A 26043-nucleotide genomic window follows, 5' to 3' on the forward strand; every position below is an offset into this window, starting at 1 on the left:
TTTTGTTTTTGTTAGTGTTGGTTGTTTTTGTTTGCCAACAGCACTTTAATATCCTTGTTTTTCTTGACACTTTTCGGTTGTCTTTGTTGTCGCAAGCAAGCAATATTTATGAACACCATGACCTTTAAGGTTATGAACACTTTTCTCTCCGGTTAGTATGTTTTCCTTTCTATAGTGTTCGGTTTTAGGATCCTTTGAAAAGTAGGTGAAATTTTCCAACAGGTTAGAAATAAATCAAATTATAATCTGGAAAAAAGAAGAAAAACCGAATATTAGAAGTTTTTTAGAGCTAGAAATAAAAAAGGAAAAATATAAACGGATTAAAAGCAACATTTACATATATCAACAACAATTTGGAGTATATTTTCCTTTCCGTCTCTCTATATGGCTTCCAGGTGTGCTTTATAACTCTCAAACAGATCAACCTAGTTGGTCAAAATGGCACCACGATGTATGTCGTTCAAAATTTAATCACGTTCGAAGATGACAAGTATCTTTCCCCTTCATCGCTTAAATGGTTCACACTTGGAACATCGTAACATTTCTTAGAGACATAAACAAGTTTCGCATCTATCTCACACAAAACTTAAATTTTTTCACAAAGGTGCAGTCTAAGAACATTCTTCGGATCATTTTGAAAATTTTACAGCAGATTGTTCTATTACAACTGCGTAATTTCCTCGGAGGAAAGTGCATACTTCCTGAGATAATTATCCTAGAGCTGTTTCGATTTCTCTATGGACAGGAAACATCTCCACCCAAAGTTGTGTCCTGGCAGCAGTACACGCCATAACCGCACATATCTGTGAAGGACAGGACCAAACAGGCCGTGCGGCCTGTCCACGTTTGTGGACAAATAAATTGTACACGTTAGTGGATAAATAAATTATCCACGTTTGTGGATAAATAAATTATCCACGTTTGTGGATAAATAAATTATCCACGTTTGTGGATAAATAAATTATCCACGTTTGTGGATAAATAAATTATCCACGTTAGTGGATAAATAAATTATCCACGTTTGTGGATAAATAAATTATCCACGTTTGTGGATAAATAAATTATCCACGTTTGTGGATAAATAAATTATCCACGTTTGTGGATAAATAAATTATCCACGTTTGTGGATAAATAAATTATCCACGTATGTGGATAAATAAATTATCCACGTTTGTGGATAAATAAATTATCCACATTTGTGGATAAATAAATTATCCACGTTTGTGGATAAATAAATTATCCACGTTTGTGGATAAATAAATTATCCACGTTTGTGGATAAATAAATTATCCACGTTTGTGGATAAATAAATTATCCACGTTTGTGGATAAATAAATTATCCACGTTTGTGGATAAATAAATTATCCACGTTTGTGGATAAATAAATTATCCACGTTTGTGGATAAATAAATTATCCACGTTTGTGGATAAATAAATTATCCACGTTTGTGGATAAATAAATTATCCACGTTTGTGGATAAATAAATTATCCACGTTTGTGGATAAATAAATTATCCACGTTTGTGGATAAATAAATTATCCACGTTTGTGGATAAATAAATTATCCACGTTTGTGGATAAATAAATTATCCACGTTTGTGGATAAATAAATTATCCACGGTTGAGGATAAATAAATTATCCACGTTTGTGGATAAATAAAGTATCCACGTTTGTGGATAAATAAATTATCCACGTTTGAGGATAAATAAATTATCCACGTTTGTGGATAAAAAAATTATCCACGTTTGTGGATAAATAAATTATCCACGTTTGAGGATAAATAAATTAACCACGTTTGTGGATACATAAATTATCCACGTTTGTGGATAAATAAATTATCCACGTTTGTGGATAAATAAATTATCCACGTTTGTAGATAAATAAATTATCTACGTTTGTGGATAAATAAATTATCTACGTTCGTGGATAAATAAATGATCCACGCTTTGTGGATAAATAAATTATCCACGTTTGTGGATAAATAAATTATCCACGTTTGTGGATATATAAATTATCCACGTTTGTAGATAAATAAAGGTTATAAATAAATTATTCACGTTTGTGAATAAATAAATTATCCATGCGGGTGGATAAATATATTATCCATGCGGGTGGATAAATATATTATCCATGCGGGTGGGTAAATAAATTATCCACGTTTGTGGATAAATAAATTATCCAAGTTTGTGGGTAAATAAATAACCACGTTTGTGGATAAATAAATTATCCATGTTTGTGGGTAAATAAATTATCCACGTTTGTGGATAAATAAATTATCCACGTTTGTAGATAAATAAATTATCCATGCTTGTGGATAAATAAATTGTCCATGATTGTGGATAAATAAATTATCCATGTTTGTGGATAAATAAATTATCCACGTTTGTGGGTAAATAAATTATCCACGTTTGTGAGTAAATAAAATATCCACGTTTGTGGATAAATAACTTATCCACTTTTCTGGGTAAATAAATTATCCACGTTTTTGGATTAATGAATTATCCACGTTTTTGGATTAATGAATTATCCACGTTTGTGAATAAATAAATTATCCACGTTTGTGGATAAATAAATTATTCACGTTTGTGAATAAAAAAGTTATCCACGTTTGTGGATAAATAAATTATCCACGTTTGTGAATAAATATGTTATCCACGTTTGTGGATAAAAAAAAATAATTTAAAAATTTAATTTGTGAATAAATAAATTATCCAAATTTGTGGATAAATAAATTATCCACATTTGGCTAAGGTCCGCATTTATCGGAACATCCGCAGTGGTTAAGTGAAGGGCCCCAAAAGGACACACAACTTTAAAATCTCTTTAAATAAATAATTCTTGGGCAAAATTATTATTTTGTGCAGCCGGATGGAAATCCGGCCGTAGGTAAAAGTATGTATCACTGTGTCCCTGCTTGTTAAGGCCATGATGACATATGTATCACAATTTTTTCATATCCATACAGTAGAAACAAATTAAGATGTTGGATAGGATTTCGTCATAATAATAGTTTGAAAACTATTTTTCCGAAAAATGGTTTTTAAAAGCTTCACGACACTTTTTTGATGACCATCACACATTTAAATTCAATATGGTAGTCCCTTTTTTTGGTACTAAAGTAAATTCACTTTATCCGCCTAAAATATGCACTGTACCCACAATCATAATATGGCGTTTATGGAGCTATAAATTTATTCCATATTCCCTTACTTTATTACATTTGCAAAAATTCGATTGTATTACACAAAGAGGATAGTCGTGTCCTATTTTGAAATCTTCTGTGAAGATATGCCTTTCAACAAATCGACATTTTTTGCGAATTATTCTTCGTTTACCACCAAAACATGCCGACACACTTCAACCACAAACGTTCAATTATTTATCCAACTCCCATTAGATGTTTTCCTTTCTTTTTTTCTGAACTATTATTTTCATTTAATTTATTACAACAAAAATTGATTTCAGAATTTTTCTCTTATGCTGGAGAACACAAACATGTTGGCCATTTTTAAGCTCTGGACCATGAAGTGGCACGTAGTACTTGATTCCAAATTAAATAGTAATTTTCATTTAACTCCAACAAAAAGTTGTCCTAAACCAACAAGAGGAAACAAATATCCATCCTACACATCTCAGTTATGTTTTTATCCTTTTGTGTGTTGCGTAGGAAATAAATCTCAATTAAAGTGACAAAAGTACAAAAGTTCCGCAAGGCAAACCTAAACATAAGTTTGGCAATGACCATGTGAATGTTCTTTTTTTAGAGGAGAGCATAGGGTTAGCTTCGCAAAATATATACATAAAAAATAAACCCACATATACAAGTTTTGTAGCCTTGGGTACATTGTCCCTTTTGTGTAGGCATCATAATCTTTTCGTTTATTAGTCACTATCCCACCCCCTATCCTCAATCTGAGGTGTAAATGTTTTTGTTATATTTTCTATTTCTACGCAGTTGGCCTTTTTGTGCTGTTTGTTTGTTGGGGTTTACATGTTTAACCGGATTTTACTTTCTTTGTCGCTTTTCTAGTTGGAGGATTTATTTAGCTGACATGGTTGAAAGGTTGCCTTTGAAAAGGGTTTATTCCTGTGGTTAGAGGCGATTTTCGCAGCACATTAAATCATTTTCTTTGGACCTTCTAATTGAATATGTGTTGATAGTAGTGCCCGGCCTCTGGTTTGTGGTTGGGAAAATGCTTTCAAGGTTGCCTGCCATCCACCGAGCGCTCTTTCATTTCGATGAAACTTGTGTTGTATATTAATGAGAAACAATTTCAAATTTGCTATTCTGCCCACACCACGCTTAGGAAATGTTGAAAATAACAAACAAGTCTGTTTTTAAAGTCCATCATGTCCAAGGAAAATTTCCCGGATACATAAGGAATTTGTTTTAATAAACAAGCCTGTCATTGAATCAAAATAAGAGAGAACATGACGTTTTGTTTTTGCAAATTTCACATTTTCCACATGTTTTGGCCAAACGGATACAATTTTTTTGGGGGTTTCTTTCATCAAATTAAAATGATAATAATCTAAAAGCAATTTAAGAAATATCTGTTTATCTGTTGTTCAGGGAAAAAAGGTTACAAAGGGTATGATGATATATCTCTGGTCATATCTATTGCCGTTGGCTGTAGCAAAGAATTTCGTCAAAAGCTAATGAAGTGGAGTTTATAATTGTAACATAAATTTGATAACATGGATTTGGGATAATAAATTCATAGAGAAAAGTAACAAAGGCATGAAAATGGACAAAGAATGTGGATGCTAACAAAAAAATGCTAAGAAATGAGGATAGATGATTACAAATATTAAAAGCAATAAAGAATCAGTTGATTTCAACAGCAATAATATGCCCTTAGCCTAGACGTCTAAAAATAATATCAGCCTATATCGACTGTTTAAAAAAATCGGAATCAAATCACTAATAATAAGTAGATATTTGAGTGCCTCGAAGAAAAGCTTCACAAGTCAGTATCCTAAATTATCCAATACCTTCCTCATCCACAAGTTGCATAACAAATAAGAAAACATAACGTAACCCTATGACAGAAAATACATTTTTTTCGCATAGACTAACACTGGCTGTTTAGGTGATAGCTCAGAAGGGCCGCAGAGAATAATTCACATATCACTCTAAAACAGTGTCGACCACAATATTTCCATCAATACTAAAGCATATGCCTATGCATGGGTGAAAAAAACAACAACCACATGATTTTCATCGTTTGTTTATGTACATTTACATTGTACGTGAGGGAGAGAAGCAAATGCAAAAACAACTCAGTGGGCGCCCTCACTATACAAAAAAGCAAAGAAGCTCGCCCCTGCTCTAAAATGACCTTCGCCTTAATAAGGCAAAACAAAACCAAAGAGAATAATTGTTTGTGGATACAAGCACGCGAGGGAAACCGATAAATAAAAGGAGAGAAATAAAACACAAAGGTTTTTAGTTGGTATGATAAAACAAGTGTATAAACAAGTATGTTTAGGTAAGAGGTCGACTGATGAGTAGACTGCGGAATCCTAAGCAAATGCATATATGGTTAGGATGGTCGTAGAGAAAATCTGATTAGACGGAAACTGGTTTTATCACAAGATAAAACAAATTAGGGCCAGAAATTTTTGCATATTTTTTATATTTTGTATATTGTGCATATTTTTACATATTTGCATAAAATGAGCATATGCAAAAATATATAAAAGGATTTGTGGTCTACATATCCCACCGTAATGGCAGAAATTCTTCTTTGTTAGGGGTATGAAACTTTACACCTGAAATTTGTCCGAATAGGCCCACGTCTTCATATAGCGCCTATAGAACGGGACTGAAATTTGATATCTAGTCTTCGTTGTGGGTATAAAACTTTCCACCTGAAATTTCTCGGTATAGGTCCACGTCTTCATATAGCCCCCATAGAACGGTACCGGTATTATGAAGGTTGTGGCCTCAATATCCCTCAAAATGGCTAAAATTTGGGATTAAGCCTTCTTTGGGAGTAAACAACTTACCACCTAAAATTTGTCGGTTTAGGTTCAGGCTTTCATATAGCACCCACATAACGATACCTCCCGATTTTCGGTATTTTGAAGGTTGTGGCTGTGGTTATACATTTCTCTATTTTATTGACTTGTCTGAAGAGAATTTTAAACAGAAAAATTGTACACACAAACATTTTTGTACGTATTATTGAAATATTTGTTGCATAAGAAAATATGAAAAATGCATAAATTTTGCATGTGCACATATTAATTTTCATATGCAAAATGTATGCATTTTGCATAATTTTGCATGTATCATATGTTTCGATTGCAATTTAATCAGAAGCCAAAAATATGCCCATTCCCAAAATTTGACATGGATCGGACCAAAAATAGGGGTTGTATAAAATTCCGCTGTCTACACGCAGAAAAACATATGTTAGAAATATGTTTGGATCCAAACAAATATTTGTTTGGGACTGATTGCAAACAAATATATGTTTGGATCCAAACATAATTTGTTTGTGTCCAAACAAATATATGTTTGCAACATTTTGTAACATATCTCAATTTAATATGTTTGGGTACTAACATATTTTTTATGTTAGAACATATTTTTCCCTACATTTTCATCGGTCTCATCGTCTCACCATTACATTGACAATGTATCAACAAACCACAACACAACCCTCACCATCGTCTCACGATACATTGAGACTTTATCAACAAACCACACACAAACACAACAACTACCGCTGTCGCAACAATTGTTGTTAGTTAACTGACAAACCGACAAACCAAACAACTACAGTGCGTTTGGTGTCGAAAAAACAAAGTTCGTATAGTCAAATACTTCGCAACTACAAATTTGTAATTTCTTTAATATAAAGGCAACTTCTAATATCTCAATCTACCGCTGATAGTATGGTATGTACATATGATTCATATTGTTGTGCTATGCTTACAAGACGATAACAACTACAGTGAAAATCTTTAGAAGAAACGGTAAGTTACAATATTACAAAATAAAAGAATTAATAAATAAAAAGCAACAATATTTGTCTCTTTTTTGTTTGGTGGTGTGTGGTGGTTGTTAGTCAATAAAAAAAACTCGCCAAAATTTTTTTTTAATCAGTATTTTTTTCTGCTTGCAGTTAAATATATGTTTGGGACATATGTTAGAGAGGCCATTTTTTTCTGTGTGTACTGATGAGTATGTACATACGTCCGTAGAAGTGAAGATATGACTAATAAATACTCAGAGAAGATTACTAGGGCAAGGACCAGGGATGGAAAATTAAAAATGTCAAAAACTACTAAAATGGTACTTTTTTCGTTGAAAAGGTACTTTTTTTAAGAAAACAAAAATAAATTTTTATTCAGTAAAAAACAACAACAAATGCTTATATCTATGAAATCTGAAGAATGATGCAAACTCGTATACATACTCGTATGTTTCTATACCCTCCTGGAGGGAACTTCGTCATTCCATTTGAAACGCATCGAAATATTCGACGAAGACCCTATATAGTACGTAACCATGTCCGTCCGAGTCCGAGTTTTTTTTTTTAATTTGGTACAGAAGCTTAAATTACTCCAAGGATGTTTGGTATTCAAAATGGGTTCTATCGGCCCACGTCATGCTATATCCCCCATACAACGGTAACTCCCATAATTGTAGAAATTTGGTATTTAGTCTTCTTTGGTGATACAAAACTCTCCTCCAAGTAATTTGACAGTGCAGATCCACAGTCTGAGATATAGTCTCCACAGAGCGGTACCACCCGATTTTTGGTATTTTAAAGATTTTAGCCTCATTATCCCATCGACTGAAATTAGGTATTTATACCCTCAGCCTTTAGGCTAAAGAGGGTATTTACACTTTGATACGACCAAAAATGTGAAATTATGGTTTTAGACCCCAAGTATGCTTGAACGATATCCGTTTCAGACAATTTTGAGTAGATCTAGCAATGTCCGTCCGTCTGTCTGTCTGGTGCGCACGATAACTCTCGAACGGATCAATCGATTCGGTTCAAATTTTGGGTATCGAAATATTTTGTCCAGATTCGATTTAGGTTGGAAGATGGGCCATGTAGGTCCACCCCTTCAGGTACCTCCCCCACAAATGTTCAAAAATTGTCGCAAAACTTGTGCGCACGATAACTCTTGTAGGGAATAACCGATTTGGTCCATACTTTGCACATTGCGTAATTTCTACCAAACTTAGATGAGGTTCCAATATGGACTCAATCGGTCCACTCCTTCGGGTACTTCCCACACAAAATTTCGGAAAAGTTCAGTTTAGGACCTGGTCTCGAATCGCTTTGATTTTTGTTTACGCCAGTTGTATTCGCTGTCCTCTATACGACGCTGTAAGTTTCATTAGGGGCAAGTCCATACTTCCTAAGAAAATAGCCTGAAAGTTACATAAAACTCTATGACACCGTTTGTAGTGGTTGGAGCGCAAGATAACTTTCCAACGGATGAACCGATTCGGTTCAAATTTTGGCTTTCGTAATAATTTGTCCAAACTTAGTTTAAGTTTAGTGACCTATATGGGTCCACTCCTTCCGGTACCTCCCCCACAAAAGTTCCAAAATGTTCAGTTTAGGACTTGCTCTCGAATCGCTTTGATTTTTGTTGCAACAACTTGTATTCACTTCCCCCCATACGACGGTACAAGTTTCATTAGGGGCAAGTCCATACTTCCTGAGAAAATGGCCGGAAAGTTGCAAAAAGCCCATATGACACCTTGTGTAGTGGTTGGAGCGCGAGATAACTCTCAAACGGATCTGTAGATTCGGTCCAAAATTTGGTCTTAGTAATATTTTATCAAACCATAGTTTAAATACGAAGATGGGCTATATCGGTCCACTCTTTCAGGTACCTCCCCCACAAAACTTAAAAAATGTTCGGAAAAGTTTTACGCACGATAACTCTTAAAGGGAGTGACCGATGTAATATATACTTTGCACATCCTAATATATCTACCAAATATAGATCAGGTTCGAATATGGACTATATTTGTCTACTCCTTCTGGTACCTCTCACACAAAATTTCGGATAAGTTCACTTGAAGACCTGCTCTCAAGTCACTTTGATTTTTGTTGAAGCGATTTGCATTCGCTACCTCCATTACGACGGTAAAAGTTTTTTCAGGAGCAAGTCCATATTTCTTGGGAAAACAGCCCGAAAGTTGTAAAAAACCCCTATGTCACCATATGTGGCGGTCGGAGAGCACGATAACTCTCGAATTGTTCAACCGATATGGTACAACATTTGGTCTTCGTCATATTATATCCAAACTTAGTTTCATGGGCAATACCGGTCCACAACTTTCGGTACTTCTCCCCAATGTTTAAAAAATGTCACTAAAATGCTAGGACGGTATCACTTGAATGGGGCAACCAATTTGATGCAAACTTTGGATCTCCTAATATTTTATCAAAATTTAGTTTAACTTCTAAAATGGCCCATATCGATCCTCCCTAAGGGTACCTGCCCCACAAAAGTTCAACATTTGTGTATTAGTGCAGTTAATTCCGAATCCACATTTTTGTCGGCAAGTTAAATGCCCAAAAAGGGCCACAAAATTCTGAAGGGACCTTAAATTCATTTCGCTTCACATTGGCTGAGGGTATATATCTGTCGGCAAAGCCGACTGACACTTATTTACTTGTTTGTATTCGATGTGGTTATAAAACATTCCTATAGAGAATCGTGGGTATAGATTGGACGTTTTAATACAACCTAGATCAGGCAAACTATCGATAGTCCAACGATCGTTTTGATCGTTGTCATAAAGCTATGTTTATATTTAACTCTAACCAGTCTAAACGTCAGTAATCAAAACGATAGTCGGACTATCGATAGCTTGCCAGTGTAATATAGCCTCATGGAATAGCTATTGCAGGTTCTCAGATTGGAAGGTATTAGGATAATTCTCGATATGAAGTCTTTTAAATGATTAGCCTACTTTTGTAGTGATTGTAATTTGGTATTTCGGATTCTCAGCTAGTTGAAGAGCTCCACGAATAAATATTCATATTTGGTTCATATTTTGGTATATTTCCAATATGAAGGTACGTAGATCCAGATTTTTTAATTTTTTAGTAATGTTTGTTTTGTTTTAGTTGAAGATTCAATCATATGATTGCTAAGTCTGGAGTTTCCCCCATTGGCTTAACTTCATCACTTTCCTCTTTGCAGAGAAAAATTTTTACAAAACGCACTGACAGCTTGCAAAATTTACTGATCGCTACCAATATCATGATTTCATCCCGGCGAAGGGAATTATCAATTGGCTTTTCAGTTTTTGAAATGATGATTTTTTTAGTGAAAACCTGAACTCTTTAAGCATCGAGTATTCTCATGTTAATGAGAATGATGCTCACTTTTCGGCTTTCCCAAAAGAACACCAGAACAAAATATTTGCAAGCTGACAGCACGATTCAACTAAGAAATCATCGATTTCTGTTAAGTTGAAATAACATCAACACAGTTACCTGTGAGTATGTCGTTGGAATTTTATTTACAAAATTCCGTTTTTGGCGTGCCTTCGCTGTTTTTTGTTTGTTTTGTTTTAGTTGAAGATTCAATCATATGATTGCTAAGTCTGGAGTTTCCCCCATTGGCTTAACTTCATCACTTTCCTCTTTGCAGAGAAAAATGTTTACAAATTTGCATAGGTACATATATAAAATAATAAAATTCTGGAAGCAAAGTGTGAATTTTGCATTTTTAGTTTCACATACAATTTTTCAACGTGTGGGACTAGAGTATGTGAAAAGGTACTGAATTGGCCGCGGGGGTACTTCGGTACTTTTAATAGTGAGATGGTATTGAGAAAAGTACTATTGTACTGAATTTTCCATCCCTGGCAATGACTGGAAATATCACCATATGGTCCGCCTTAAGCGAGCATAGGTTCTCGGAGGGTTTGTAGAGAACACTTAAGGAATGGAGACCTCTCTGCGATCCGAACTAGGCGAAAAAAGGCTCCCTGGGATATGTTGTTGTTGTTGTTGTAACAGTGTTTTTGTTATGTTTATTAGTTCGTCCCTCTGTTAAATCTGGCTCTGGGTCTATCTCTAGTTCCAGAAAAGTGGCTGCCCTGGGATTTGTAGTGAGAGATGATTTGTAGAGTTTCCAACTTAAACACTGGCAAATTATCTTTCTATATCAGCTGAGATATACCCTCCGGAAGCAAGCCTAAATCTTTTAGTGAAGGATATCCTGCTAATTCCATAATTTTTATATCCTCAGCATTTATGCTAACGAGGGTATATACACTTTCATACGGGCAAAATGTGCCTCATCGAAATAATGGGTTTAGAACATACGAAATCCGTTTCAGACAATTTGGAGTTGATTTAGCCATGTCCGTCCGTCTGTCTGTCTGGCTGGAACGCACGATAACTCTCGAACAGATCAAACGACTCGGTCCAATTCAATCTGGCTTTCGTAATATTTTGTCAAACCTTAGTTTAAGTTTGATAATGGGTTATATCGGTCCACTCCTTCCGGTACGTCCCCCACAAAAGTTTGAAAATGTTGGGGCAACTTGTGAGCACGATAACTCTTGAAGGGAATAATCGATTTTGTTCATACTTTGCACATCGTGAAATTTCTCCCAGACTTAGATGCACTTTGGGTACCTCCCACAAAAAATTTCTGTTAAGTTCACTTTATGACCTGCTCTCGGGTTACTTTGATTTTTTTTGAAGCAACTTGCATTTGCTGCCACAATTACGACGGTAAATGTTTTTTCAGGGGCAAGTCCATACTTGTTGAGAAAACAGCCATACTTGTAACAGAAAACAGACAGTTGTAAAAAACCCCTATGGCACCATATTTAGTAGTGGCTGAAGAGCACGATAACTCTCAAACTGATCAACCGATTTGGTCCAAAATTTATTCTTCGTCATATTTTGTCCAAACTTAGTTTCAGCTCGCAGATGTGCACATTTAATATTTTGTCCAAATTTAGTTTAACTTCCAAAATGGCCTATATCGGTCCTCTCCTTAGGGAAACACCCCCACAAAAGTTCAACATTTGTTTCTAAGTGCAGTTTAGAGTCTGTTCGATGATCCTTTGGAAATGTATACCAATACTGTTCGTTGTGGTCCTGTTTACAGCGATATTATGCTTTCCGTAGAAAAGTCCATGCTTCCTGGCATACTGGCCCAAAAGTTATGCTATGACCCACTGAAATGACTAGTGGGCGCGATATCTATCGACAAGATATGACTCCCAAAATATGATCCACTTTCATAGTGGGCTATGTTGGTCCGTTCCTTCAAGTACCTGCTCCGCAACATTTTTGAACTTCAATCCTATTCCACATTTTTGTCGGCAAGTTCAAATGTCCAAAAATGGCCCCAAAATTCTGAAAAGACCCTAAATACATTCGATCTGACTGTAGATGAAAGTTTCAATTTACATAGGCTGAGGGTATATCTCTGTCGGCAAAGCCAAATGATACTTTTTTACTTGTTATACATAAATTTGATAGGAAAATTTTATGTCCATAAAGAACTCGATAAGCAAAATTTCAGTTAATTCGGTGCCCCAAAGATATTAATTACTAAAACCGGTAGAAACTGTCATATAGCAGATCATGCTAAACCATGACCAATACACATTTTGAGAAGAGATTTCCACCAAGAACAATGTTCTACTGTTGTAATAAGAACCGCGTGAACTATCTGAAATAAACTTTAAAATTTATCCGCGAACAGGTCTCAATCTGGATTTGAATCAACATTTTGTCTTAAGTTTTTGGATAAGGTTACAGAAAAGTCGTAAAGTAATCGTCTAAAGTGGGTCTGGCAGTGCTCAGCGAACATTTTTTACATCAAAGCGTGTCGTTCCATCCTAATGCTGCCCAAAAAATATTTCCCTTAAAAACAGTAGTGGGTATATGATTTTGATTATTCTGACTCAATTGTGCGGTCAACAGATTTATGAGGATACAAAAAAAAAATTTCTCGTTCTGTTTAATTTTCTGGTCACTCTTATTGACCTGTTTATCGATACAGAGTCAGCGGTTAAGAGAACTGATGAGGAAGTTTGGCTGCTTCCGAAACTATAGTATTCTCTGCCTCCGCTCGTAGTAATCAATTTCATTACCCACTGTAAAACATTTTGTTTCTTCAAATTTTGAAGGAACAAAAAAATGGACTTTAGCTGAAATAAATACACAACAAGTATTATTTTGCAGTCCAACAATACAAAGCCAACAACAATAACAGGCAATCAGCACGGCCTTACTTGTTGACTACGCATAAAGCAAAAACAACATTTTGTTGTGATCTCTGCTTACTGCAAACAACACTACTTATGCTCGTCTTCTTTGCGATGCAAAGACAGCATTAAAAACAGTAGTGGGTATATGATTTTGATTATTCTGACTCAATTGTGCGGTCAACAGATTTAGGAGGATACAAAAAAAAAAAAAAAAATTTCTCGTTCTGTTTAATTTTCTGGTCACTCTTATTGACCTGTTTATCGATACAGAGTCAGCGGTTAAGAGAACTGATGAGGAAGTTTGGCTGCTTCCGAAACTATAGTATTCTCTGCCTCCGCTCGTAGTAATCAATTTCATTACCCACTGTAAAACATTTTGTTTCTTCAAATTTTGAAGGAACAAAAAAATGGACTTTAGCTGAAATAAATACACAACAAGTTTCCCTTTTTTACTAAAATAAATCCTGGTATTTACATTGAATGTAAATCGTGTTTGAGGTCTCCTTTTCTCCTGCTTGTGCAAACTAGTCATACATTTTAATTGTCTTAGTCTTCTCATAAGCTTTTATCATCCATGTGAATCCATTCTACGGATTTTCCTCTTAAACAACCACAACTGTAAATGTGGGTGCCACAGCGAAACAAAAAACAAATCTGCTGTGATATTCATTTGTGTAATTAGAGGTTAATAATGTGGTCCTTATCATTTTAAATGAGACCGTCCTTGAGCTGAGAGAGAAAAACTGCCCACAAATGTCTAGCTGTAATAATGATTATTCAGCTTTTTTTTTTGTATGTAAATTCTTTGTTACAGCAACAACAAGAGCAACAGATGAACTAAATATGCGCTTGGATTATTATGGCCTAATCAACGCGAGTGGACTATTTAACATTTTATAGTAATAAACACAAACCAAAAACCAACAACAACCACTTTAATTACATGTAAAAAACAAACAAATCCATTCGAAGTGAGTTCTCAGATAATAACTGAGGGTTTTCTTTTAGGAGAAGAACGTGTGCTCTTCTCTTGGCAGACCTGAATGTCTTCTTATTGAAGGCTAGAAAGTCTTCTTAGAGAAGATAGAAGGTCTTCTTACAAAAAAGTTATCTTTAAGAAAGACCAGGAGGACTTCATAAAGAAGGTTTTTTATATAAGACCAGAAAGTCTTCTTATAGAAAGTCAACAGGTATTTATTGAATAATTTAAGGTCTTCTAATAGATGACTAGAAGGTATTCTTATAGAAGGCCACAAGATCTTCGTATATTATTATAGAAGATCAGATGGTCATCATGTAGAAGACATAAAGTTCTTCTTATAGAAGACCAGAAATACTGCTTATAGATGCTCAGAAGGTATTCTTAAAGAACATAATAACGTTTTCTTAAAGAAAACTGGAAGGTCTTATTATCGAAAAACAGAAGGCCTTGTTATAAAAGATCAGAACGTCCAAATCCAAAGACCAAAAATGTTTATAGAAGACCATAAAGTCCTTTTTCAGTAGATCAGGAGATCTTCTTATAAAAGCTCAGGAGGTCTTCTTAAAAAAGACCAAAGCGTAATCTTAGAGAAGACCAAAGAGTATTCTTATGGAAAACCAGAAGGTCTTCTTAGACAGTAACTGAAGGTCTTAATATAGAAAAAGAACAGGAGCTCTTTTCATAACAAAACCTATAAGTATTTTTGTAGAAGGACAGAAAACTTTCTTAGAGAAGACAGAGGGTCATCTTACAGAAAAAGTTAGAAACCCAAACGGTCCAAAAGGTCTTCATAAAGAACACCTAGAGGTTTTCTTACAGAAAACTGGAATTTCTCCTTATCGAAGATCAGAAGGTCTTTTTATGAAAGGCCCGAATGGTTTTCTTTCAGAAGACCCGAAGGTCTCCCTATAGAACACCAGAAAATCTTCCCATAGAACACCAGAAGATCTTCCCATATTAGACCAGAAGGTCTTCCTAAAGAATACCAAAAGGTCTTCCAATAGAAGACGAGAAGTCTTCCTATAGAAGACCAGAAGAACTTCTTATAGAAAACCAGAAGGTCTTTCTATAGAAGACCAGAAGGTTTTCATATAGAAGACCTGAAAGTCTACCTATAGAAGACCAGAAGATCTTCCAAGACCTTCAGAACACCAGAAGACCCTCCCATAGAAGACCAGAAGGTTTTCTTATAGAAAACCAGAAGGTCATCTGATAGAAGACCGGAAGGTCTTCTTATAGACGGCCAGAAGGCATTCTTATAGGAGACCAGAAGTTCTTCTTATAGAAGACCAGAAGGTCTTCCTATAGAAGACCAGAAGGTCTTCCTATAGAAGACCAGAAGGTCTTCCTATAGAAGACCAGAAGGTCTTCCTATAGAATATAAGAAGGTCTACCTACAGAAGACCAGAAGGTCTTCTTATAGAAGACCAGAAGGTCTTCGTATAGGAGACGAGAAGTTCTTCTTATAGAAGACCAGAAGGTGTTCTTACAGAAGACCAGAATGTCTTCTTATAGAAGACCAGAAGGTTTTCTTACAGAAGACCTTCTGGTCTTCCTATTGAAGACCAGAAGGTCTTCCTTCTCATAGAAGACCAGAAGATCTTCCCATAGAAGACCAGAAGTTCTTTCTGTAGAAGACCAGAAGGTCTTTTTATAGAAGGCCAGAATTTATTCTTATAGAAGACCAGAGGGTCTTCCTATAGAAGACCAGAAGGTCTTCCTATAAAAGACCAGAAGGTCTTCTTGTACAAGATAAGAAAGTCTTCTAACAGAAGACTTGCATTAGATCGTCTTATAGAAGAGCTGAAGGTCATTTTATAGAGGACCAGTCTATCTTCTAAAAGAAAACCACAAGGTGGTCTTAGAAAAGGAGATCAGAAAGCGTCCCTATATAGAAGATTATGGAATAACCTTTTCTTATATAAGGTCGGAAGGACTTCTTATATAAGTCTAGATGATCTTCTTATAGAAGATCAGAAGGTCTTCTCTTATATTATCCCAGCAAAATTTTGAAGGAAGGGGTTCCATGCGATGACGTGATTTCATGGCATCTTTTGCATTGGTTCAAACGAAGTCGTGAAACATCCGATCTTTTCATTCGCATTTGAACAAATGCAAAGGAAGTCGTGAAAGATCCGATCATTTCATCAGCATTTACACCCATGCAAAGGAAGTCGTGAAAGATCCGATCTTTTCATCAGCATTTGAACCCATTCCATCGATCCAATAGAGATTAATTTTGTGTTTTTATTTATACAATTTTTTCTAAATATATAAGATTGATTATTTACAATAGGCTTGATGTTGTTGGAGACTCGAAATCACAACCAACGTTGTTAAAACTCTCGTCGTAATGATAATGTCATTGCAAAGGGTTGGTGAAAATGACATGCCAAAGCGTTGGTGGAAATGACATGCCAAAGCATTGGTGAAAATGACATGTCAAAGAATGTCATATAAAATTCATGGATGAAGATGCTAAAAAGATGGCATGCCAACTCACTTGCACCCATGATTGAATGGCATCTTTGGCATCGAACATTTTGCTGAGACAAAAAGCGTTCTCCTTGAAGAATGTCGTCATTAGAAGACGAGAAAGCCTTTTAATAGGTCTGTATAATAAACCACAGAACTTCATGGAACTAGGAGTCTTTGTATGGAACACCTGAAAAAAAGAAACTAAAATTTTCATTGATAAAACTAAAATGAAATTCTGATATTAAATTTCATTGAACAATCTACGATTTATTCTTTACAAAATGTGGCAATCACAACCAAATAATACCGCACACATGACCACCACGGAACATGTAAAAACAATAAAATCAAATTTCATACACCCTATTTAGCAGAGTGGCAGATTGGGGGAACAATAAAATGAAAAATCTCTCACACACAACAAGATACGCAAACAATTACGCGACAACGGCCAATGCCTCGAATAAAACACCAATGCCGAACAAGTGTTACATGGCGCGCTCTATGAATTCTATTAAAATGAACAAAAAATGCCTCACTTCCTATTTCCCTTTTGTGGCAATAAAATTTATCACCTGATAGGGGGATAGGGGGAGCGAGTGGCTAAGTGTTTCTATACATGAAAGTCCCCATTCTTCTGATTCGACAATCAAATCAAAATGTGTTGCATAAGGAATAATAAAATTGTTAACACAATATTGCCAAGCACACACACCCACACCCACGAACGCCACATCCCGAAGTGGCAACAACTGTAACTAAGTGAACATATCAGGAGCAGCAGCAGCATGTGAATGAATTTATAAAATGAAATACCTTTATTGAGTGTAACACAATTGAACGATAAAGCTGGCAGACAGACAGATATGGAACAATTGAAAATGAAAATATTTCCAAATTTCATTTTCAATTGAAAAGTCATACATACCACACATATACAATCTCACACACGGTGTGCCTTAACCAAATTTAAATAGAAGGTGCTTACACCTGGGAAGTTTTTTCAGATTCTGAAACTACAATGCTCATAGATGAGAAATATCAAGAAACAAAAAAAATCGCCGGAGGGATTTTCAAATAAATCGCGATTTAAATTCATATTTTTAGGGGTTCTTTAGGTTTTCACTATTTTGCGTGGAAACCGCGAGTCCTATATGAATGGGCTTAAGAAAATGTTGTAGCTGTGAAAATTCTCCACAAGATTGATTTTTATGATATTTTCGTAGGTTTTACCGTTTTTGAGATATAGAAGTTCAAATTGAGACAATGCACTGACTCTATCGTCCCTTTATAAAACAATATCATGAAGGGTGCGCCTTAACTAACTTTTAATGAAAAACGCGTACACATGTGAATATTTCGCGGATTCTGAAACAGCAATGTTCAAGATAAGAAAAATTAAAAAAACTGAAAAAATCGCCGAAGGGATTTTTAAATAAATCGCGATCAAAATTCACAATTTTAGGGTTTTTTTAGGTTTTCACGATTTTGCTTGGAAACCGCAAGTCGTATCGAAATCAGTCTAAAAAAAATGTTGTAGCTGAGAAAATTCTCTTCAAGACTGATCTTTACGTTTTTTCGTAGGTTTTACCATTTTTGAGATATAGAGGTTCAGTTCAAATTTTTAGGTTTTTATCTTAAGTCTTCAAGTATTTGGTTGGAAACCGCAAGTCATATCAAAATGATACTAAAGAAATTTTTGAAGCTGTGAAAATTTTCTACAAGATTTTATGATTTATTTTCTTCTAGGTTGTACCATTTTCAAGATATATAAGTGTAATTTGGAAAATTGCAGTAATGACATTGTTTTATAAGGAGGCGATGCAGTCAGTGTTTTGTCTCAATTTGAACTTCTATATCTCAAAAACGGTAAAACCTACGAAAATATTATAAAGAAAAGTCTTGTGGAGAATTTTCACAGCTACAAAATTTTCTTCAAGCCCATTTACATAGGACTCGCGGTTTCCAAGCAAAATCGTGCAAACCTATAAAACCCCTAAAAATGTGAACTTAAATCGCGATTTATTTGAAAATCCCTCCGGCGATTTTTTTGTTTCTTGATATTTCTCATCTATGAGCATTGTAGTTTCAGAATCTGCAAAAACTTCCCAGGTGTAAGCACCTTCCATTTAGATTTGGTTAAGGCACACCGTTCACATAGATAAATGTATTTCAGGTCAACATTTATGAGTATTTTGGGAATTAATTGAAAATATTAAGATGTGAAGATTGCTGTTTTATGAAACATATGGATCCGAATGTAAAAAGGGGAGTTAGGAAAGGGAGGTATGTTTCTGAAAGAAACAAAGGAGATATTAAGGAATGACGATGAAATAAAATTCTGTAGATATGATATATTACCATATAAATGATGGAAGATAAATGAGTATTAAAAATTAAAATTACTTCAAACATTATGAACATTAACATAAACTTAAAAGATTTTGTACAAAAATAAATGGAAATACACAATGTGTTTGAAAAGCCTATTTTTCATAATTTTAAGAATATTTTTTCATCATCATTCGGACAACAAGCGTGGATTTTTAAGAACATTTTTTTATCCACCATCAAACCCATAAGCGTAGATTTTTTTAAGAATATTTTTTTATCCACCATCAGACCAATAAGCGTGGATTCTTTAAGAATATTTTTTTTATCCATCATCCCGCCAATAAGCTTGCATTTTTTAAGAATATTTTTTTTCATCCATCATCCCGCCAATAAGGGTGGATTTTTTAAGAATATTTTTTTTCATCCATCATCCCGACAATAAGCGTGGATTTTTTAAGAATATTTTTTCATCCATCATCCCGCCAATAAGCGTGGATTTTTAAAGAATATTTTTCCATTCATCATTCCGCCAATAAGCGTGGATTTTTTAAGAATATTTTTTCATCCATCATCCCGCTAATAAGCGTGGATTTTTTAAGAATATTTTTTTCATCCATCATCCCGCCAATAAGCGTTGTTTTTTTAATATATTTTTTCATCCATCATCCCGCCAATAAGCGTTGTTTTTTTTTAATATATTTTTTCATTCATCATTCCGCCAATAAGCGTGGATTTTTTAAGAATATTTTTTCATCCATCATTCCGCCAATAAGCGTGGATTTTTTAAGAATATTTTTTTCATCCATCATCCCGCTAATAAGCGTGGATTTTTTAAGAATATTTTTTTCATTCATCATACCGCCATTTAGAGTGGATTTTTTAAGAATATTTTTTTCATTCATCATTTAGAGTGGATTTTTTAAGAATATTTTTTTCATCCATCATCCCGCTGTTTAGCGTGGATTTTTTAAGAATATTTTTTCATCCATCATCCCGCTAATAAGCGTGGATTTTTTAAGAATATTTTTTCCATCCATCATCCCGCTGTTTAGCGTGGATTTTTTAAGAATATTTTTTCATCCATCATTCCGCCAATAAGCGTGGATTTTTTAAGAATATTTTTTCATTCATCATTCCGCCAATAAGCGTGGATTTTTTAAGATTTTTTTTTCATCCATCATCACGCCATTTAGCGCGTATTTTTTAAGAATATTTTTTTTCATCCATCATTCCGCCATTTAGCATGGATTTTTTAAGAATATTTTTTTTCATCCATCATCCCCCCATTTAACGTGGATTTTTTAAGAATATTTTTTTCATCCATCATCCCCCATTTAACGTGGATTTTTTAAGAATATTTTTTTCATCCATCATCCCGCCATTTAGCGTGGATTTTTATTTGAAAATTTTTCCTATTAATTATATTAATTTTTAATATTAATTTTAATTAATTTCTCGTTAGAGTATTGACACGAAGTTTACCACTTTTCCAATTTAACTGGGAATATATCGACGCCTCCAAACAATAGTATGCTAAGTCGACTTAGCATGTTTTCAAGTTCTTTACATTTTTATATTTAACGTCTTTTAACTTAAATTCTGTCAAATTTTGGTAATGATCGGACAACCCGAACAGAAGTTATAAACAAATATTTACTTAGCATAGTACTGAAGGTCAAAGAAATTTCCAACATTTTAGAGCTTGTCCTGCAAAACTCGATTTTCAGAATTAGCAAACTATTATTTGGAGGTGTCGAACGTCCTTTAACTTAAATTCTGTCTAATTTTGGTAATGATCGGTCAATCCGAACAGAAGTTATAAACAAATATCGACTTAGCATAGTACTGAAGTTCAAAACAAATTCCAAACTTTGAGAGCTTCTCCTGCAAAACTCACTTTTTAGACTTAGCATACTATTATTTGGAGGTGTCGATATTGTCCCTTACTTTTAATACTCAGATATTTCTATAAATGTCCATAGAACTTTAATGAGTCTTATGCCCAACTATGAAAATTTTCATTAACATGAAAATGAGTTTATAGATTAGAGGTGTGAAGGGGGTGAAACTCTGTACACAAGGTTCTGTAATCTGAAATTATTGTTTGTGTTTGAATTCGTAACTCTCAAAGCAAAGAAAAGCAATGAAAATATCAACATATTCATGATTTCATATATGTGTGTGGACGCCAATGAAAATTTAAAAGAGAATGGCAAAGAATTTTCTAATGAAAATTTTCATAGTCTGCCAGAAGACTAAATGAAACTGTACAGCTAGGAAATATTGCTATTTGTTTTGTAATAATGAAATGAAATTTATGTTTTCAATGCCCTATCAACAGAAGAAGAATGGAAGATAACCAGTAGACAGGTCATTGTAAGCAGGAATGCGCCTTCAGTATGTACATATTTACATACATATGATATGATTTTTCGAATGTAAAATATGTAGATTTACTAAAAGAGCCGAATGAATATTTCACGTTCAATTTGAAACACGTGTAGAAGACATCCTACGAAAAAAAAAGAAAAACAAAAGATAAAAACAATTTCCGTTATAGGATTTAAATATATTTTAAAGATACATATCTTGAAGGTTAATCTACAAAATTTAATACGTATGTATAATTTTTAATCAGTGACATTTTCCATGCAGCAAATCATATCCTCAAAAGCTAAAAATTTGTGAAAGTTTAATTTTTAAAAATTAACATGACAACTTTTCTTGACAGATTGAAAATATATCTAAATTAAAATTTGGTTTTGAATTCAGATGAAAGTTCAAAACAGTAGGCTGTTTTTTTATTATTTGTATTTCGTTAATAAAACTACTGTATTTTAAATATTTGTTAGTTAACTCACATACATATCGCTCATTTACTCAAAGAGTGGCAAAAAAAAATGCGTTTTCTGAGTTAGCAATTTTTTTCTACGGCTTCTATTTTATCTTGTGTCAAATTTTCATGTTGATATCTCTAAAACTCAAAGAGTTGCAGCTCATTTAATAAGAGTTTGGCATAATTCAACAAAAATGTTTTTTAGTTTATGAAGCACTAAAACACTTCAAATCATGCTTGATCTTGCACAGAAATTTAGCAGTGATTTCTGGCTAGCTGTTTGCAAAATATGGTCCAAGTACTTCATTTAGTTTTTGTGTAATAATCTTTTTAAGTTGGGAAGTCAAATTTAAATCGCAAACTTAAAATGCGTTTTTCTCGAAACTGAATTTTTTAAAATGTGTCACTCTTTGAGTAAATGATCGATATGTACATTATGCAACAGACATCACCAATTGTATCGGAAAATACATACCATGGCCATGACATGATTGACTATATTCGGTAAGATTGACTATGATATACACTTCATTTCAATGTGTACGAATTGAAAAGGAATTAGTTGTAGATTTAATCTTTATATTTTTATATGAGTCGTTCAGTTCACAAATAAATAATGGCAAATATACAGATATACAATATATACACGCTTTTCTCAACTTTTCGTTTTATTGAGTTAATCGGTGTGTGCACTGGACGGCTCATATATTCACATAATTCTCATACAAACAATCCAATCTCACTTATTCTTGAGCGCCTGTCAATGTAAAATTAAGGCAGAATTTTTGGTTTTATAGACGCAGAAAAATAGGTGTTAGAAATATGTTTGGAAACAAACAAATATATGTTTGGGACTGGTTGCAACCAAACATATGTTTGGATCCAATCATATTATGTTTGGGTCCAAACAAATATATGTTTGCAACATTTTGTAACATATGTCAATTTTATTTGTTTGGGTACAAAGATATTTTTTATGGGTTGTGAGAGGATTTTTGTCAAAGAGCGTAACAACGGGGCTCTTGCTTATTATATAATAAAGAGCTGTGTGTATGCTGCAGCCAATATCACCCATATATGTATAACGTGACTGCAACAACAACATATGTTCTCTTTTTTCTTATTTGTCGTGGTTTAGGCTCGCTCAGCGAGACTAATGCACAAATATTTTGTAGACGCAGAAGCGACATCGGGAGAGTGAAAATGTTTGGTTTTTGCTTTGGTGGTGTGTATGCTGGCAAACACATGTGTTTTCTTATTTCTTGTTGTTGCGATTTATTTTTCCACAAGCAGGTATTTTTTTCTATAACTCACAGCGAACCATCGTAGCAGGTGAAGAGGAGAAGAAAAAAATGGTATGAACAATTCTTGTGAGAAAGGCCGAGAGCATTTGTTTCTTCAGTTACTTCAGGACAATCGGTGATTAAAGATGGCAAAGTGAGTGAATAAATCAGTGTTTTGTGTTTTCTTAAAGAAATGGTGCTTTTTAGTAAATTAAATGCCCAATACATTTTATAATTAAAATAGTAATGTACCTATTTATTACATTATATAATCCAGAGATTCCAGAGACCGATTTCCCGCTGATGATTTAAATTTTGAGGAGAATGTGTTCTATTTCACAAACAACAAGAAGCGTTAAACGATGTTTCTATATTTTATAATTTATAATAGTTTTGTTTTTTTTCTAAAAGTGTGACACATTTCTTGCATTTGAAATTTTGCATGTACCTATGCGTTTGTTGTTGCTTTTGTGTTTGGTATTTTTATGCATTTGAATAAAAGAAAAACCACCACCTGTGTGTATGTGTATGTTTTTGTGGCGTTTGGATTTGTATTTATATTTCATCCAAACAAATATTTGTTTGCACCCAAAAAAATATTTGTTTGCAGAAGCGAAAAATAATATTGCGAAAAAATACGATCGCATTGCGTCCAAAGACGGTTATAAGAACGTCAGAGGTGATGAATGGATCTATCTCTAGGAACCAGAAATAAACCTGCGACCGACCGCGTCTCGGATAACACTCAGACGACAGAAACCATGGCAGTTAATTTGCAGTATGCATACCTAGCAACGATGGATAACTCTGTCCGCAACTAGGTCAGCATTGCTCTGGAACGAACCGAAAAACAATCGTCGTTGGTTGAATTAATCAACGAGCTAAAAACAGATGCATCTTCAACAGGCGATAGATCTTTATGATCTGTTAGGCAGAATGAGTTTGGTGTGTGTGGGTCATAGATGTGTTAGTGGGATAGATATGGTCATCATCTGCTTACATTGGGATACATTGCGACTCAAAAAATCCATGCTGCCGCTCAAGCCATTTTGTCCTGTACGTTCGACTGAATGCGTGGCACATCCAAAATATTCCGTTGGGCATTGCTTTCATCGCCCAATATTTGTGAACAATCCTAAACATTGGAATACGTAGTATAGCCACAGATAAGTACATGTCCAATGCCTTGAAAAATGAGACACGAATTTTAAGGTTACTTTCGTAAATGTTATGTCATCACTAATCAATGCTCAAGGAGTTTCAGAAGAACTCGTAAATTGAAATAAGTTCGAAGTTCGTTGAGCAACGAGTAGTAAGGAAATACAAAAAAGGCTATTTCATGATGAGTTTCTAAATTGAATGACAAATGAAACAACATTTCACAGCGAGATTACAGCAGCTGTAAACAAAAATAATTTGGAAAGCGAATACTTACCTTGTGCATTATATTAAAGAATTGGTTTAGATTCTTGTGGTCAAAGGTCTGCCAGTCTGCCTTGTAGCCCATTAATAAAATATTAGGTTTCAGTTTGCCAATGCCGGAAGACTATGGGGAGAATGGAAAAATGTGTAAAATCGTAACTAAACAAAAAAGGTTGCCTGCCAATATGTGAAAAGAATGGAGATCTGCGTTTATTTTTGTACAACACACTTGCACAGTTCATATTACTAATATCAACATCATCCAGTCATGGTGGGTATATTAAAATAAAACCAAAAAGTTATAAATCTTTATCGACTATCCAATGGCAATAATATTTTAGGATGTTTTATGACGTGGCACAAATATTTCGCATTTTTATTAGCACATCATTATCAGTACATTTTAAAGTAGAAATTTAAAAGAAATTAACAGAATAAAAAACAAGTAAGAACGGCGTTAAGTTCGGCCGGGCCGAACTTGTTATACCCTCCACCACAAGTTGTATTGAAGTAAAATGGAATAATTAGTTTCCTTTCGTGTATGAAGAAGACTTAATACTAAATTTCAGCAATTTCGGCAAAACAATGTGAGGCACCTTTCTATGGGGGCTATTTAAAAACGTCGATCTATACCGACGGAAAGTTTTTAGGCTCAAAGAAGACTAAATACCACATTTCCTATATTTCGGAAAGAGAATGTTGCTAAAACTTAAAAAATACCGAAAATCAAGAAGTACGCTTCTATGGGGATATAGGAAGACGTGGACCTATACTGATAATACTATTCTGGAATATTTTATAACTCTTGGAAGACGAAATAACGAATTTCAGCCATTTCGGTGGGATATTGACGTCACAATCTTCAGTATTACGAAAATCGGGAGGTACCGTTCTATGGGGGCTATATCGAAACGTGGACCTATACCGACGAATTTTAGTCAGAAATGGGGCAATATGAAAGCGTGGACCTGTACAGACATATTTCTGGCGAACAGTTTTATATCACATTGAAGACTAAATACCAAATTTCAGCCATTTTTAGTGGAATATTGAAGACACAACCTTCAAAATACGAAAAATCGGGAGGTACCTTTCCATGGGGCTATATGAAGGCGTGGACCTATACCTATACAAATTTAAAGGGGAAGTTTGAGTACCCCCAACGAAGTGTAAATACCAAATTTCAGCCATTTCGGTGGAATATTGAGGCCACAACGATCAAAATACCGAAAATCGGGAGGTACCGTTCTATGGGGGCTCTATGAAGGCATGGACCGACACCGACAAAGTTCTGGGGGAAGGTTTTATACCACCAACGTAGACTAAGTACCAAATTTAAGCCATTTCGGTGTGATAATGAAGCTAAAACCTTGAAAATACCGATAATTCGAAGGTACCGTTGTATGGGGGCTATATGAAGGTGTGAACCGATACCGACAAAATTCTGGGGGAAAGTTTTATACCCCTAAAGAA

The 26043-nt window shown here is 34.5% G+C and overlaps 1 long non-coding RNA gene across 1 annotated transcript; it reads right to left on the reverse strand.

Annotated features, from left to right (window-relative positions):
- Window positions 1-24200, reverse strand: LOC141402755 (uncharacterized). The gene is made up of 2 exons (XR_012412711.1): window positions 24149-24200; window positions 1-246 (listed from the first exon to the last, which is right to left on the reverse strand). It is a non-coding gene; the product is annotated as an uncharacterized lncRNA (long non-coding RNA).
- Between the last annotated feature and the right edge of the window lie 1843 nt (window positions 24201-26043).

The sequence above is a fragment of the Musca autumnalis genome, unplaced genomic scaffold (genome assembly GCF_047663935.1).
Source record: "Musca autumnalis isolate F117 unplaced genomic scaffold, ASM4766393v1 scaffold_4, whole genome shotgun sequence".
NCBI classification, from domain to species: Eukaryota; Metazoa; Arthropoda; class Insecta; order Diptera; family Muscidae; genus Musca; species Musca autumnalis.